We start from the raw sequence: 7,500 nt of genomic DNA, 5'->3' as shown, positions 1-7,500 counted from the left end.
TGTACACCCAGTGTTGAGGGTGGATGTGTACACTCAGTGTTAAGGGTGGATGTGTACACTCAGTGTTGAGGGTGGATGTGTACACTCAGTGTTGAGGGTGTATGTGTACACCCAGTGTTGAGGGTGGATGTGTACACTCAGTGTTGAGGGTGGATGTGTACACCCAGTGTTGAGGGTGGATGTGTACACTCAGTGTTGAGGGTGGATGTGTACACTCAGTGTTAAGGGTGGATGTGTACACTCAGTGTTGAGGGTGGATGTGTACACCCAGTGTTGAGGGTGGACGTGTACATTCAGTGTTAAGGGTGGATGTGTACACTCAGTGTTGAGGGTGTATGTGTACACTCAGTGTTGAGGGTGAATGTGTACACCCAGTGTTGAGGGTGTATGTGTACACCCAGTGTTGAGGGTGGATGTGTACACCCAGTGTTGAGGGTGGATGTGTACACTCAGTGTTGAGGGTGGATGTGTACACTCAGTGTTGAGGGTGGATGTGTACACTCAGTGTTGAGGGTGGATGTGTACATCCAGTGTTGAGGGTGGATGTCTACACCCAGAGGTGAGGGTCTGAGTTTAGACTGATGTAGGGCTAAGGCTGCTAATACTGTGTTTGTCTTTGAATGGAGATCAAGTGTCATTCAGTCAGCAGAGAAGAGATGGGGACATGAAGAGATGGAGAGATGGAGTGATGGAGAGATGAAGAGGTGAAGAGATGAAGAGATGGAGAGGTGAAGAGATAGGCTGAGAGCATGATGGGTGTAAAGAGAGCCACACAGACTTTAATAGTACTCAGTCACTGGGCCGTGAGCCAGAGAGACACACACACACAGAGCGAGACAGAGATAGAGAAAGAGACAGAGAGAGAGAGAGTGAGACAGAGAGAGAGAGAGCGAGTGAGACAGAGAGATATAGACTTGTGTGCCTGATTAAACAGTTGTATACCATTATTGTGTGGTGCATGGTGTGTTGACTTCCTCTGCACGTAACAGAGGAAGCATCACAGACTGATAAGTAAACTGGCAAAAAAATATCACCACAGAAGCCAATTAAGTCTTAGACCATCAATGGGCAAATTAGAGCACGACCATCTATCAGTGTCAGCGAGATAGTGGTGGACGTGTGAGGGATGATCCTAATATCTGAACATTTGCAACTGAATTAGAATGAATTAGCTTGCAAAACAGTTGATTATCAGTGTTGATGGAGCACCAGTGTTTATGAAAGATCTCCTGGTTGTGGAAAACAGGAAGCAGACCCACTTAAGAATGAAACAATATTCAGTACTTACTTCTCAAAAAACTGCTGAGTTGGACAACAATGTTCCAGAACTTATAAGCAGTTAATGGGTTAAAAAACATTGTTTAAAAACAGTTGGAACAGTACGCAGCCATTAAAGGAAGTAGGTGTCCAATGGACTGAGAGCTTGGAGCAGACGAGACTTCACAGGCAGGAGGTGTTAATGAGAGCACCCTAGTGGAGTTCTACAGAAGAACATAACAAGCTTTCACTGTTACCCAGTGTGTGTGTGTGTGTGTGTGTGTGTGTGCGCGCACTGAGACGGTGTGTCATTATGCATGAGGAACAGGGTCTTAGCTGCCATCGCTGAAATAGTGGAGAAGTGAGTAGGCAGAGTAGTTAGGGAAGAAGAGAAGGAAGAGTAACCACATGGCAGACTGTAGCAGTTACCCACACCACCTCTGCCTGCTCTTCACCAGGTACTTGTAGTACCAGAGTGAAAGAAAGAGGGGGGGGATGGAGAGAGAGGGGAAAGGGAGGGAGAGAAAGAGAGAAAACAAATCTTAATAGCCTTTTGGTCCCTTGAGAGTTGCAAAAAACCCATACGGGAAAAGTTAGAGAAGCAAAAGCTACAACAGAAGATGAAAACGTCTGAGTGAGCCGTGCTGGGGCTGGCGGCTGATAACTAGTGCAGAGATGGAGGACCAGTGTGGCAGCTGGAGGGGAGACATGCTGAAGGTTTTTCAGAGAGGTGGAGAGGGAGAGAAAGAGAAAACGTACTTGGCTGAGGAATTGAGAGAGTGACAGATAGGAAGAGGACAAGAGAGGGAGAGAAAGGAGAGGAGTGGGGGAGTGATGGAGAGGAAGAGGGTGAGAGAGAGAGAGGAGAGGTGTGGGGGAGAGAGTGATGGAGAGGAAGAGGAAGACAGAGGGTGAGAGAGGAGAGGAGTGGGGGAGAGAGTGTTGGAGAGGAAGAGGGCGAGAGAGAGAGGAGAGGAGTGGAGGAGTGACGGAGAGGAAGAGGGCAAGAGAGAGAGGAGAGGAGTGGGGGAGTGACGGAGAGGAAGAGGGCGAGAGAGAGAGGAGAGGAGTGGAGGAGTGACGGAGAGGAAGAGGGCAAGAGAGAGAGGAGAGGAGTGGGGGAGTGACGGAGAGGAAGAGGGCGAGAGAGAGAGGGTAGAACGATGTGGGAACGGTAACAAATTACTGAAGCCATGGCAGAGAGTGAGACTGAGGGGGAGCAAGGGGAACAGTGTTGAAGGTGTGTGTGTGTGTGTGTGTGTGTGTGTGTGTGTGTGTGTGTGTGTGTGTGTGTGTGTGTGTGTGTGTGTGTAACCCACCTGCAGCTGTCGAGTCCCACAGAGTCAACCTTCCCAGCGTCTCTGGCAGCCAGGCGCAGTGCGCACACAGCCCTCCCGAGACAGCGTCTTCACCGCCTGTCCAAAAACTTTGGACGTTTTAAAAAAAATGTTTTTAATAAACATTTTTCTGGTGTATTGTGAGGAAAACAGTGCCACACAAATATTTGTGACAAGAACTAAAAAAAACTATTGAACTATGCATTACACAAAAAAACCCCAAAGCGAGCCTGAGGTGAGAGGCACTCTCACACAGTCAGCATGTTACTCCAGCACACTCACAAGAGCTCAAAAGAACAGCTCAAAAGAACAGCTCAAAAGAAGAGCTCAAAAGAAACTGTTGATGCATTATTTAGGCAAAACTGTCTATTTATACCTGGAAGACACTTAAAACAACGAAAGTGGTGTACAAAGTATACCAAAAGTTTTACTAAACAGCTGTTTTGTGTTAACAAAGCCTCAGTGTAAACCAGGCATTACCTGTCAAATTAAAAAGACACAGGAGAAGGAAAGGTGACCTCAAACTGATGTTCAGAAGTGTGCATGCTGTAGGGAGTGTAAACGTTAGGGAGTGTACACGTCGTTAGAAAGTGTGCATGCTGTAGGAAGTGTAAAAGTTAGATAGTGTGCATGTTGTAGGAAGTGTCCATGCTTTTGGGAACTTAGCATGTTATGAAGTGTACATATTTTTAAGTAGTGTACATGTTGTAGGAAGTGTATATCCCATTAGGGAACGAACATGTTAGGAACTGTACGTGCTGTAGGATGTTTGCGTGCTGAAGTGTCCTCAATTCACGTCATCCTAGCTGCTCACTAGCTGTGCGGGGCAGGCAGTCACATCTCCGTCATGCTTCCTACTTTCTTTGCTGATCTGACGGTGACACTGAGCCTCTTGAAGGCAGCAGCAGGGCTGAAAGATTTCACAGCGCTCTCATTTGGCGTTTGTGCTTTTTCTGATTCTTCTGTATCTTAATAAACAGCAAAGTTAATTTTTAAAAGCTTAAAAACAACCGCAGGTCACTTTAGGGTGGTGTTCCAATCCAGAGAGGGAAGCTTACAGGAATCTTATGTCTTTGGATATCGGTGTAGATAGATCAGTCTAGATCTAGATGTATATCAGTCTAGATCATGTCTTACATTAACGCCTTTAACCATTATGCAGATCATCTCAAACCCTCAAAGACCCTGTTTCCTTTTCTTGTCCAGATAATGTTTCACAAGGACCATCAATGAACCTGTTTTTCAAAGGGAAACCTGGACCTACAAAGATTCATTCTTTTGCACTTTAAATGAGGAATTACATGCAGACAAAGGTCACAGAGTCACTAAACAGACACGCAGTAGGAGGGCAAGCGAGAAACCACATCCCATAATGCCTTGGGCTCAGCCAATATGGACGACCCATTTGCTCTGACCCCAAATGGGCTCCCCCAGGCTGAGATTCAGGTTCAGGCTTGAACTGCACCAGCTCACGGATGATCTCAAAGGTGTAACCTCTCTCTGGGGCCCGGGCTTATGGCGTGTCTCAGACAAACCGTGGGTCAGCCGGGTCCGGAGTCCAGGGCACTGGGTGCACAATGTGCTTTTCTTCCCAACAAGGCATGTGCCTCCCGCAGTACATACAGTCATAGGTGAAGCAGTTCAGGAGAAGCTTCACCACCCACTACTTCCTCTCTCCGAGCCCAGGAGAATGGGAAGAGCTGACACAAGTCTTCTTCTTTTCATAGCCACACACTCAGAAAAAGACTCTTGCCAAGGCCACGGTGTTTCCAGCATTAACTCTGCGGTACATGTTGTGCCTCTAAAACTCGGGGAGTGGTATTCTTCTCCACCGCCTGACGGGATAACGGGAGGGTATGAAGGCCACGGAGATGGCGAGATGGCGCTAACGGCATGATGGTGTTGCCCTCGGCCACCCTCTCTCTCCTCCGTTCAGCTCATGAGTGCTCGGCGCTCTGAAGTGAAGGCGGCATAATTACAGCTCGCAGAACGCTTTTATCGCTGGTCCAGGACCTGTTTTCCCTAGCAGACTGTGCCCTTCACCCTTCCCACGAGGCAGTGCGGAGCTCGTCCTCGCGGTTATTAGCCCTTTTTACGGCCCGCCGTGGGCGAGTCCGTGGGCGCCACGTCGTTAGCGCTCCCGCAGCTGTCTTGAGTGGGCGCTGGCTGAGAAACGGCTGCCGTGAGCCGCGCCGGGGGGGTCGCGACCCCGAGCCACACCTTCTGCGGACCTAATTTCACACCTCGCATTTCGGGGGGTTCTCTCGCGTGCCGCGTAGCGAGCCAAGCTGAGCGGAGACCACCGGGTCCCTCTCTGGGAATCCACGCTGGCCTGTGTATGAACTAGCAGCTGTGGTGTGCTTCTGTAATGCGGCATCGCATTTTGCATCGAAAAAAAAAAATGTAAAAAAAAGAGCTTTTTGCACTTCAGAGCTTCACAATAAAGTGAATGTTTTAAAAGTGTTTTTAAAGGCATAGCATACGTCTTGAATTTAATTAGTTTGTGACAAGGGAAAAATGGTTCTGGTGTGGACAACAGACAACCTTGCAGAATCTTCTCTTCTGTAGTATGACAGACTATTGCATCTAATGGGATGGAAACCTGAATGTGGTGTGCGTAGGTGTGTGTGTGTGTGTGTGTGTGTGTGTGTGTATGCCACATACTGAACTCATTATTTGGTCACGTAGACATTTTGGCTGTCTCCCACTCTGTTTATGGCCCTTCCAGTCTGGAGGGCAGTGGCTCACTAACCTCGCCTGTAGTATGTGAACAGGCAGCTGAATGACTGGACACCTGCTCTCAAAAAACAATACAGTTTGCAAGGTGCTTTGTGTGAATGATTTTTAACTCTATAACCAGTAGGCACTTTATATTTCCCATTATCCCTGTACTACACAGGTGCCCAAAGCTCCCAATAAACATTTCTTGATGCGTTTTCTATGCAAACACCCCCAGTCATCCCAAAAGTTCCCCGTCTTCCCTGGCTCCTCTGTTTTATGCTAATTAGGGCAGATCTGTGTTCCAAATGGCAGCAGCTTGATCGGTGTCTGCTGAAGAAGCTAATTACCCTCAAATGGAACACAGCCTCGCATTTAGAAATGTGAAAGTGCACTTTTGTTCCCTTTATTAATTAGCAGAGAGATAAAGGAAGAGTTTAAGGAGGGAGGGAGAGAGAGAATTCATATCACATATTGAGTTGGAACGTTAACCCTAAGTGTGTCTTTCTGCATTCAGTTCAATAGATTGCTTCATCACACCTATGTGACACTTACTCTCAAAGCAGCATGTGTATGCACATGCTTTCATGTTTGTCTCAATCGAGTGTTTATGCAGTCCTGTATGTGTGTGTGTGCGCACTATATTTTCTGCAGTTTTATATAGAGCATTCTGTGGCTGAGAGAGAACACTCCCTCACACCCTTCCTCAGTCTCACTCCCTCACACTGCCTCATTTTCACTCCCTCACACCCTTCCTCATTCTCACTGTCTCACACTCTGCCTCAGTCTCACTCCCTTGCACCCTTCCTCAGTCTCACTCCCTCACACTCTGCCTCAGTCTCACTCCCTTGCACCCTTCCTCAGTCTCACTCCCTCACACCCTTCCTCAGTCTCACTCCCTTGCAACCTTCCTCAGTCTCACTCCCTTGCACCCTTCCTCAGTCTCACTCCCTCACACTCTTCCTCAGTCTCTCTCCTCACTCCCTTGCATCGTGCCCCAGTCTCACTCCTCACTTCCTCACACTCTTCCTCAGTCAGCCATCACCGCAGGACCCAGCTTAACTCTAACTTGTAGCTTCCCCTCAGGACAGGTCTGAGAACTTACAAAGTCTGCTTCTTCTACTGGATAGTGGCTCCACCAGAAACAGACATAATCCCTTATGAGATGTTATCTCCCTTTATAATGGGATTTGGACTGCCACCGCTGAGATGAATAGCCACTTTTGAACAGACACATGGGTGTTTCTTATGTCCTCTCCTGCGCCTGTATCCTGAAACTGGAGGTTATTCCTCCAGGACGAGAGAGAGAAGTTATTATGTAGTCATTTATTTTATCAAGTGTTTCATCAGGTCAGTGAATTTGGCAAGAGGATAAAAATAAAGGTGTGGCAATATTGTATCAGATTTTTTTGACATGTGGAGAATGTAAAATAAAAAAAACCACCTTCACATACTGAGGTTCACGGCCATGTTGGTGCCTGGGGGGTCCAGGCCCATATGTTCCAGTTTGGAGGGCAGAGGCCCCATAAGAACATTCACATTTATGTTGCATAAACAGAAGCTTCACATTTCTTGCTTGCACAGAGTTCTGCAGAGCTGCGTTTAAGAGCGAAATTGCTCTGTATGACATGGGGAATTGATTTTTCGTTCGCTCGTGTTCTCCGAGCTCCTCTGATCCGCAGTGCGGTAGACTGAGAGTCATTATACAGGCGGAGGAAAGATGCATGAAAGAAAGACAGACATCAAGAACAAATGAGAGAAATCTGTTGACCCCATCTATCACGAAGGATAACCAATGGAACAGAAGAACGATTGTTTGAAGCTTTTTCCACTTCTAGAATGCAAAGGATTTTCCACAAGTCTGTACTGACTGCTAGTATTTAATGGACATGTGTGTTTATTAGGGCAAAAAAGAGATGATGCATAGGATAATACATCATACTTCATATCCCAGTACACAGACTAACTGCTGGTGTAATGATAGTGCTATCAGGCAGCTTATTAGATTGTGCAGTAGGGTAGCGTAATGACCGTGAGGGCAATTAGCAACTTGTCCATCATTACAGTGGGGCCATTGCCTTTGGCCGTCTTCATGAATGAGTGTTGGTCAATTAAATGGAATGTGACCCTCATCTGTTCCGGGAATTAGCGCCCCCTAAAGTCAGCATGCTGCGGTGAAGTTGGCCAG

General features: G+C 47.3%; 1 protein-coding gene across 3 annotated transcripts in view; it reads left to right on the top strand.

Moving 5' to 3' along the window:
• htr2cl1 (5-hydroxytryptamine (serotonin) receptor 2C, G protein-coupled-like 1) overlaps window positions 1–7,500 on the top strand; it is a 100,103-nt gene that overhangs the window by 79,771 nt on the left and 12,832 nt on the right. The window contains exon 1 of one of the 3 annotated variants that reach the window (XM_076987478.1): window positions 616–728. The exons of the other annotated variants lie outside the window; for them this stretch is intronic. The gene's annotated coding sequence lies outside the window, so the exon portion shown is untranslated. Of the gene's footprint in view, window positions 1–615; window positions 729–7,500 lie in introns of those variants that run through there. 3 annotated transcript variants of the gene reach the window in all.

The sequence above is a fragment of the Brachyhypopomus gauderio genome, unplaced genomic scaffold, assembly GCF_052324685.1.
Source record: "Brachyhypopomus gauderio isolate BG-103 unplaced genomic scaffold, BGAUD_0.2 sc52, whole genome shotgun sequence".
Taxonomy (NCBI): Eukaryota; Metazoa; Chordata; class Actinopteri; order Gymnotiformes; family Hypopomidae; genus Brachyhypopomus; species Brachyhypopomus gauderio.
This window is presented reverse-complemented; position numbering and strand designations above follow the sequence as displayed.